Raw genomic sequence first — 10,097 nt, forward strand, 5'->3', positions numbered from 1 at the left:
GCAATCTAGGCATTAAAGCAGAGGTCTTCAAGTTTGGCAGCTTTAAGACTTGTGGACTTCAACTCCTAGAATTCTCTAGCCAGCTATGCTATCCTGTGCTGGCTGGAGAATTTTGGAAGTTGAAGTCCACAAGTCTTAAAGCTGCCAAGCTTGAAGACCTCTGCATTAAAGTAACACGGATAAGAAACAGTGACTCCATTTTACTGGTCTCTCATCACCAGTCTGTAGGTCTTGTTCTCTGTACAAAACCTACAGGTAGTCAATCAACTTACAACCATTCATTTAATGACTGTTTGAGAGTATGATGATGCTGAAAAAAAAAAAGATTTATGCCTGGTCTTTTCACTTCCAACTATCACAGCATTTCCACAATCACATGTTCAAAATTTGAGCGTTTGGCAACGAGTGTGTTTTTACAACAATTGCAGCATCTGGGAGCCATGCAATCAGAGGTGGGTTTCACATCATTTTACCACCAGTTTGCCATGCACCAAAAATTTGAGCGTGCACATACGCACTTCGCTCGCTTGCGCCTTTCACACATGCACACCGCCTTCTGCACGCGTGCTTTGCTTGTGCTCACGGCTTGCACGCATGGCTTAGAAAACATGGCTAAATAGGACGACATAGCACCGGAAGGGTTGCCACTACCGGTTTACCTGAGCCGGTCCGAACCGGCTGAATACCACCACTGCATGCAATTGCCATTTGTGATCTTCCCAAAGGGCTTCCAACAATCAATGTCAGTGAGGAAACCTACATTTGTTTAACAAAAAAGGTTGTAAGTGGGCATGATTCACTTTTACACTCATGTCAGAAACACCGAGACAATTCAGGGGTTGAAAGGATTAGCTGTTGCCCTCTAGTTGCAGCGAATCCTCTCAATAGGGTCTCCTGCTTGAGCAGGAAGTTGGACCAGAAGACCTCCAAGATCCCTTTCAACTCTTATTAACAACCTCCCCAAAAGAAAATACTGGGAAAATTGACAGGCAGTCAATTTTCTAATAATCGCACTACCAACATTTGACAACATAATAGAAAGAGATTCTTGCAGGCACAACAAGGAATTTCCTACAGCTGCATGGAAGGAAGAGAACTTTTGAGTCTAAAACCAGAGTCTGCACCTTAATATTCAAAGAAACAGGCTGCTTTTTTCATAATACATGAACAAACCCCAGCAGTATTACAGAAGATCACATAATAAACCAAAAACTTAATGAACTGCTCGGTATATTGTTCTGGAACAAATTACATAATTTTAAATTTAAAATTATCCAACAGCAAGTAATTGTTGTACATATATACATACCCATCACCTAATTCCCTTTTGGGAGAAATAAGATATGCAGAGCATGAAAAAGCAATAAGAGATAGTAAACCAAAGCAATTAAAGTCATAGATAAGACAAAAGAAAGGGAACAGTGAAAATTAGTTTAGACCAACATATCTCTATAACTTTTTATCTTGCAAGTCATCGTCACCTCTACCTTGTTCATTCAGTGCTTCAAATACTGCCTTTTCTTCTCTTTTTCAGGATTTCGTTAGTTTGGTTTAACCACAATCTTCTCATATTCCCTTCCTCTTGACTCTTCCTTTGTATCTTTGAGACTTGGATCTTATTTCATTTATTCTAGAAGATCAAACCATCTCCACCTCTTTCTTCTATATTGGTTACCTACTTTTCTCTTCAATCCCATATTTTTTTTTTACACATAACTTCATTTGTTTTTAGATTTTTGTCTCACCTTTACTACTTTATAGGTAACTCAGAGGTGGCAAAAGCATATCGAATATTCCTTCCTTCTTCTATTTTCCTCATAACAACAATCCTGTGAGGTCATTTGAGCTAAGGGAGAGCAATTGGCTCAAAGTCACTCAGGTGGCTTCATTCCAAAGGCAGGACTTGAACTAACTGTCTCCTGCTTTCTAGCACAGTAACTGGTTCTCTTCTTATGCTTTACAGTGAACTGAATATCTGGCACATGTAGTCAAGGGACTAGAATTCACAACCACCTGGTTATTAGCTCAAAGTCACCTAGATGGTTTTAATACCAAAGGTGGGACTAGAACTCACCATCTCCTGCTTTCTAGGCCAGTACCTTAACCACTATGCCAAACTCAAGATACAGCTTTTTAAAGGACTCCTTCAACCTCCTTGTAAGCCAACATACAGCTGCCATCAACCTGACTACATCCCATCCACTTGGAAGAATATGCAATGAACTAATTATATCCTATCCTATCCTAATCATCTCTGACTATGGTAACAAACTGGTTTATGCAGTAGTATTAAAACATGAAATAAAAAACTAAGTTAAAATAGCTCGGCTTCCTATTTTGCTATGTTATTGTTATCATCAATAACAATATAAATTAACAACAGCAGTGAAAAAACACATCCTTCTTTGTTTTTATGAAGCAAGCTTTGTTCCCATTGTCAGTTAGGATTTTAGGCCAAAAATGAGTTGTTTTAATTTAGAAGCCAAGGCTAAAATATCAAATATAAATGACTGAATAACAAAAGCAGAAGTGACTCTGACATTCGAAACAGCTAACATCTGACCTGGATTGGCTCCTGTAGAAATCAGTGTCAGGGACCTAGTGCAATTAAAAACTGGAGATGGGAACACATAAATCTGTAAGATGACTCATTACAGAGAAATTCAGCACTCCAACATCTGAAATTGGAAGGTACGGCCAATTTTCAGCACCATCTCTAGACCAAGAGAAATAGGGCTGAATCCACAACCATTTTGTTATGTGTCAAAGTTGGTCTGATTTATTCTGTTATTTTTGACATGTTGAATGAGTCTGGTGAATAATCTGATGTATGTCCAGATGCCGTTCACAGCAGCTGACTGACTATCCACATCAAGCGGCAGCCGAGGGATTTTATTTAAAAGCTAGTTTCTCTTCAATCTGGTCTGTGGGTTAAGACAGGTTGCATGATTCAGATGGGTTCTCTTTTCCTTCTAGAAGAAATTATGACTGTGCAGGTAATATTCTCCTATCTACAGATCAAAAACTGGATGGTTCAAATGTTAGTAGGATATTAAAATAAATCTGCCATGGATTTTGATGGTGGAAATTTTGTAAGACCTATGAAAATAAGGATGACTCATGAATGATGGGTCATCAGTGGTTTAGCATAACTATCAACATTGAATAAAGTCTGGTAATATCACTCTTTTTTTTGGTCCAAAATCTGATCCCTCCTCTTAATTTTTTTTTTTTTTTGGTTTGGTAAGAGGTGTGTCTGTAAAGGCAGGTGAGGAAGGCCATTTTCGCCCTCCCCAACTCCTAGAAAGGTTCTGGAGGCTGAGGAGAGCAAAAAACGGGCATACCGTGCCATTGCGTGCCAGGAACGGGGGGGAGCATGGAGGGGCACGCATTCATGCATAGGGACACGGTGCATAAAATTATGGGTGTGGACATACGGATACCCTGGCACGCAATGGCAAAAAGGTTAGCCATTACTGGTCTAGAATGTATAAAAGCATGTCAAATGTATGTGTCAGGGTTCCATTCTGTTGTTCACATATTGGAAATGTGAACAACATGCAAGGACATTTTATCGTGCTTGATGTAAAGAAGTTTAAAAACATTGGATTCAAATACATACATTGATACAGAAGGTTTTAAAATTTAATATTTAGTTCACCGTTTGTCAACCTTGGCTGCTTGAAGTTGTGTGGACTTTAATTCCCAGAATTCCCCAGCCAATGAATGCTTGAGGTTAAGAAACATTGATTTAGTTGAAACCAAAATTTTCCTTTTAGTGTTGATGGGTAAACAATTATAAAAAGCCACAAAAGATTACTTTAGTATATGATTACTGTGGCAAGATTATTATATGCACAGGATAGAAGAATATCATGAGGTAGTTTTAGAGACAGAGGTTAAAATACAATTGTATTTATAAGGGTTGTGGAGAATTTCAGGAGCCATTTTTTGTATCTTTTAAAATTTTTCTTTCTTTTCTTTTCTTGATTTTAGCTTTCTCTTTCCTTTCTTTCGTTTTCCTTTTCCTCCTTTATTTTAGTTTCTATTAGTTGTTATCTTTTTAAAAAGTACACACACACACTGTACACAGAGTGTGTGTATATGTATATACTAGTATGTGTGTGTGTGTACAAAGAGACATTTAGAATAAAAAACTCATGAACATTTTTACTTTATAAAAATACCTCTCATTGAATTGACTTTTAAAATAAGTATGGTATTTTAATAAGTGGTATACAAAATTTATGTACGTTGTGGGAATGAATTAGAACGAATGGACATTATGATTGATAAATTCTTCAATATAGGCATTTCTCACTTCTTTGTGAAGGTGACTATACTCCATCGTACCCTATATGATGGACTCCCCAAAAGGTACTTATGAACTACTGTGTTTCCCCGAAAATAAGACCCTGTCTTATATTTTTTTGAACCCTGAAATATAAGTGCTTGGCCTTATTGCCATGCACTCAAAAGCCCGATTGGGCTTATTATCAGGGGGTGTCTTATTTTGGGGGAAACAGGGTAATTATAAAATTTCAACAGCTGCCTCCCTCATGGTCACATGACCACATTTCAGTCACCTAGCAACCGGCCTACATTCATGGCTGTTTGCAGCATCTCAGTCACGTGACCACAATTTATAAATTTTATTGTTTTATCAATGTATAAAATACAAATAAAAATAAGAAATTAAGGGAAGAGAAAAGAAAGGGGAAATGAAAATATGAGGTATAAGGGAAGAAAGAGAAAGGTGCTGACTTCTGACACTTTTTAGCACAGTACAAAATAACAACATTCCAGCCTCAACTTTTTATTTTTACACATTAATATATAACTAGCCATTTCTATAACAATGAATCTATCTAGTCGATATAATCAAAATCAATTTCATTTTTTTTCAAAAAATCCAGAAGTGATATCTAAATAAAAAACATAAATATATTGTCCTCTTTGAATAGAACAATCAATTTAACCATTTCTGCTTTATCTCCCTTGCTGTTGAAATAATACTTATTTCTATTTGCACTTATTAATCTTTATAAACGATCACCATTTATATTAACAACAGTCACTGTATTCTTTCAGAGGTTTTAACCTTAAAGGGAAAAATACCTTTTAAAATCTATTTTAAAACTCTAAGTTGTACTTTAAAAACTTTTCTAAAATCATTTTAATGCATTTTATTTCCTCTTAACATACGTACTTTAGTTCACTTTCAGACCAATAAAATTCCAATTAACTCATTAAATTTTGATCACAATTTATGACCTTTTTGCCCCAAACCAGCATTTACTTCTGGTTTTCAGCAAGAACAACCCATAATGAACAATATGATGCTTAACTGCCACATTTGTTTAATGACCGCCACAAAAACTGTTATAAAATTGAGTCTGGTCACGTGATGACCCAGTTTACGAGTAATGGTGAATGGCTGTAAATTGAGGGCTATCTATATGCAAAACACTGTGGCTTTAAGGATCCATGGGTTTGCTATTAAGATGGGGGAGAAGAAAGGAAAAATGCCTGTCAGTTCTGGACATGTAAAAGAAAAAGTGATTAAAATGATTAGTTGTGTTTGACTGGGCTAGGTTTGTCGGTAGGAAATGGTAAATTGAAAGTACAGGTCATAATGCAAATAATTCCACCATGTTTGATAGTGAAAGTGATCAATATCTAATTAAACATGTTGTTAATTTAATGACACCTAGAGGCTTCAGCAACCCTTTTGAGCAGTGGAGCTCGGCAGACCATTATCTTTTCTATCAAGGCTTCCAATCGCCTTTACTTGTTGTTTTGTGAGACAAGCTGCAATTTTGCAATGGGCACACATTCCTGTGCATTCTCAGCTGCAAAGAAAAATCCAGCCAATTTCCCTTATCACTGGGGGTCCAAGAGATAGATGCAGAAATCATGGACAAACATTCTTCCTAGTTGTTAAGAAACAGACACAGACACACAGACACACACACACACACACGCTCTCTCTCTCTCTCTCTCTCTCTCTCTCACACACACACACACACACACACAAGGAAAAATCAAACTGGGTTTAACTTCTGTCTGTAACAAACTCCTTAAATTTCCAAAGGCACAGAAGCAATTTCAGGTACATCTAGTTGAAGTTCATGAAAAAAAAATGAGAGAGAGAGAGACAGAGAGGGGGGGAGGGAGGGAGAAAGAGAGGGAGGAGGAGAGAGGGAGAGAGGGAGGGAGACACACACACACACACACACACACACACACACACACACACAGAGACAGAGAGACAGAGACAGAGACACACACACAGAGACACACACAGAGAGACAGAGAGAGACAGAGAAACAGAGAGACAGAGAGACACACACAGAGAGAATATATAAACCAATGGAACTCTTGGCAGCAGCAATCAAATTTAGTAGATGTTGTTATGTTGTTATAGAGTCTTCCGAGGCTGAAGAAGAAAACCTAGTTGACTTCCAACCTGCAGTTGAGAAAGCAACAGACTGTCAGCCACCTGTGAAAAATGAACCACAGGTAGCACAGGTAGCTGCTTGATTCTGATAGCATGAAAGTCGGTGCCTGAACAGGGAAGAATGCCAAACCCTAAATCATGCTGCCAACTAAAGATGGGCATGAATGCTCAACAGCAGGAGGCATTAACTTCTCTAATTAGGTAAATTTTTCCTCCATTTGTTGGGATAATCTCTATGCTACCAGATCTGTCTTCCTCTGGCTTCTTGTTCCCAGTTTTGTTTTGCCAAATAAAACTGGGAACTATATCTTTGGTTTATGATCTCTGGTCTTTATAGCATGGTGTCTTCATCTCTAGATTATCAGATTGACCCAGATGTTCTCTTTTTTTGGCTGTTTTGAAATCCCAGGCAGGTGAATATTTCTCTGAGGATCTTTCTCAGTCCTGTTATTCCCTACCAACTATTTTAGAACCAGGCTAATAGAGTTGTTAAAAATATCTTAATTTTCTCCTGCTTTTTTTGCCACTTATCTGATTACAAAATAGATTATGATAAATTATTACTATTGGAACTTCCAGAGGAAGACATGGCAGCCGGAAAAACAGCTCTGCAAAAAGTGAGAAGATTGTCTCTTTGAACCTCTCTGGACCAAAAAAAGGATGCGAGCTCACCCATAAGCACTTCAGACAGATGGTCCTCACAAGGAGACTGCAGGACAGTTGTCTCCAATGGATTTTGAGCACTGGGAGATGAAGGAATAACCATCTTGCTCAAATGTCACCTTCAAGGGACACTGTCATAAATACATGCCAATTGCCAAGCACCCAAATTTTGATTATATGACCATGGAGATGCTGCAGAGGTCTCCTAAGAGTGAGGACCGGTCATAAGTCACCTTTTTTCAGTGCCATTGTAACTTCGAATGACCACTAAACAAATGGACTGCCTGTAATTATAAAACATAAAATGAAGCACTAGGAAAAATAGATTATTAGCTGAGCTGTGGGAGTCTTTGGTTAGTTTCTTAGGCCAGGGGTTCCCAACTTTGACAGCTTTAAGATGTGTGGACTTCAACCCCCAGAATTCCCCAGCCAGTATGGAAGTTGAAGTCCGCATGTCTTAAAGTTGCCAGGATTGGGAACATTATGTTAGGCAGCGACATACCGTATTTTTCAGAGTATAAAGACACACTTCCCCCCCCAAAAAAGAGGGTGAAAATTTGGGTGCATCTTATACACCGAATGTAGCCCTGCCCACCCGCCACCCCCCCTCCCGGAAAATGGCATGCAGAGGCAGCAATAGGCTATGGCAATCCCTGCAGCCTGAAACAGGTGAACTTCAGGAGGCTGATCCAACCGACAATCAGCTGCTTGTGCTAATCAGGCTGTGCTGAAGCTGAAGTTGAAACAGGCTGTTTGCTGCAAGGAGGCAAATTGCTGGGAGGCAGAGGCAGATTTTTTTTTCTTGTTTTCCTCCCCCAAAAAGTTAGGTGTGTCTTATTGTCCGAAGTGTCTTATAATCCAAAAAATACGGTATGTGGACCTGGGTCTGATTTTATTTCAACCAAAGAATATTTCTAGACCTAGCTCCACAAATGGTACATTGCAATAGCACAACCCACCATACCTCATTGACTGGCTGAAGTTATCTTCACCTGAAAAAGACACATCTGATCTGCTAGCCTCTTCATAAGCTACCTCCCCTCCTCCATCTTTCTTATTTAAGATAAGTCACTGATGCACATTTAAATACTAGAACAATGTTTAATTCCCATTTGGAAATGCCAAGCTTGCTCTTTTTTTGTTCACAAACTAGATCCAATGAGCTGTATTAAATGTAAGGTGTAATTATTACCCATGACTTGGAAAGTCATCTTGAAAATCAAGGGTTTTAATGATTCTCCCTTAGCTCTTGAACAAGGTTTATTATTTGCTCTAATTGCCTGAGCAATAACATTTTTTATCCCACTTCAAATACTCATTTTATGCCGAGATTATACAGAGTAAGCAAATGAGCATAACTGTACATCCAGTAGAATTTGGTTTGCAATCCTAAACACACAGTGCTGGATTTCTACTTCTGAGAAGCACCATTAATTGGTTTTGTAAGAATCAAGATGTTTAACTGACTTGGGATTGGAATGTTTTTTTAAAAAAATCATAATTGCATTTTCTATTGCTTCAGTATCCTTCTTTAAAAAAAAAAACTTTTAAGAATTTTTTTTTTAAATGTAAACATGGAATGATTCTGTAGAACCAACAATAATAAAAATTGCCCACACTGTAGTTAAGAGCCAGTACTTCATTTTTTATACTCGTTCCAGGGCTTCTACTGGTAGGATAATGATGCTGTTTCCTCATATTACCATCATCCTTATGTTGTTCTGTTGTCCACCAGGTGCCATTTCCATACACTCATCTATCATCAAATTCATGAATGGATCAAAACCTCTTAATATCCCTTGAACATGCCAACCTCCATTTAGTTTTAATGATCGCTTCTTGTCCATAAACTTCTTCAGCTCCGGCGGGTGTGTTTTGCTCATCCTGCCTCTTCCAAGATGACCACCTCGCGAAACCTATTGCTTCGGTATCCTATTCTTTTTTTTTTCCCTCCAATTTTTATTTATAAGTACAAACTAAACAGAACAATGAAACGTACAAAACATAAAAACATATAAACATCCATTTCAATATATGTCCAGTTTGTCGCAACTGTAATATACATTTCTCTTTGTATTTTGACTCTTCCTTATTTGGTCATTCCCTTTTGTCTATCTACTATTGATCTTTGTTGACCTATGTCTGTTCTTTGTTTCCATCATATTATATCTGGTCATTTTATTTACTTCCTATTGCTTCATCTCTTTCCTATCTTTCAACCAACCATACCACTTTTCCCATACTAAGTAAAAATCATGTTCTTCCCTATTTTGTAATTCCTTTGTGAGCCTATCTAATTCCGCACATTCCATAATTTTATTGATTACTTTATCTGGTGTTGGTATATCACTACTCTTCTAGTGTTGCGCGTATAGTATTCGTGCTGCTGTTATCATATGTATAATTAAATATGTTGTTTCTTTTTCATAGTATCCATTCACTATGCCTAGTAAGAAGCTTTCTGGTCTTAGTTCTATCTTTTGGTGTGTTATTTCCTCTATTTGTATTTTGATCCTTTGCCAATATTGTTTCGCCATTGGGCAGGTCCACCACATATGGTAATAGGTGCCTTTGTGGTGGTTGCATTTCCAACATGTTGATGGCATGCCGGGGAACATTCTTGCCAATCTGGCTGGTGGCAAGTGCCACCTATAAAACATTTTATAGAGATTTTCTTTATAGGGTACAGACATTGTCAATTTATAATTTATTTTCCATAGTTTTTCCCATTTGTCTAATTGAATACTATAACCGAAATATGCTTCGGTATCCTGTTCTAATTGTGTTTCTGTGTTCCTACAAGTGACAGCAGATGAGGTGCATACCCAACAAGAAAATATCATTACCTGTAGTGTGTGTGTGTGTGTGTGTGTGTGTGTGTGTGTGTGTGTTCTGACCCTTGGATACTGCCTGAACAACTCCATGAAGTTTTCTTGGCAACATCTTGCTTACTTCATAAGATTATTTACCAAAA

At 37.8% G+C, this 10,097-nt stretch overlaps 1 pseudogene; it reads right to left on the reverse strand.

The window, feature by feature from the left end:
- Positions 1 to 8,769: 8,769 nt before the first annotated feature.
- Positions 8,770 to 9,006, reverse strand: LOC117678172 (small nuclear ribonucleoprotein G pseudogene; annotated as a pseudogene).
- Between the last annotated feature and the right edge of the window lie 1,091 nt (positions 9,007 to 10,097).

The sequence above is a fragment of the Pantherophis guttatus genome, chromosome 6 (assembly GCF_059756535.1).
Source record: "Pantherophis guttatus breed Tessera chromosome 6, ASM5975653v1, whole genome shotgun sequence".
Classification (NCBI taxonomy): Eukaryota; Metazoa; Chordata; class Lepidosauria; order Squamata; family Colubridae; genus Pantherophis; species Pantherophis guttatus.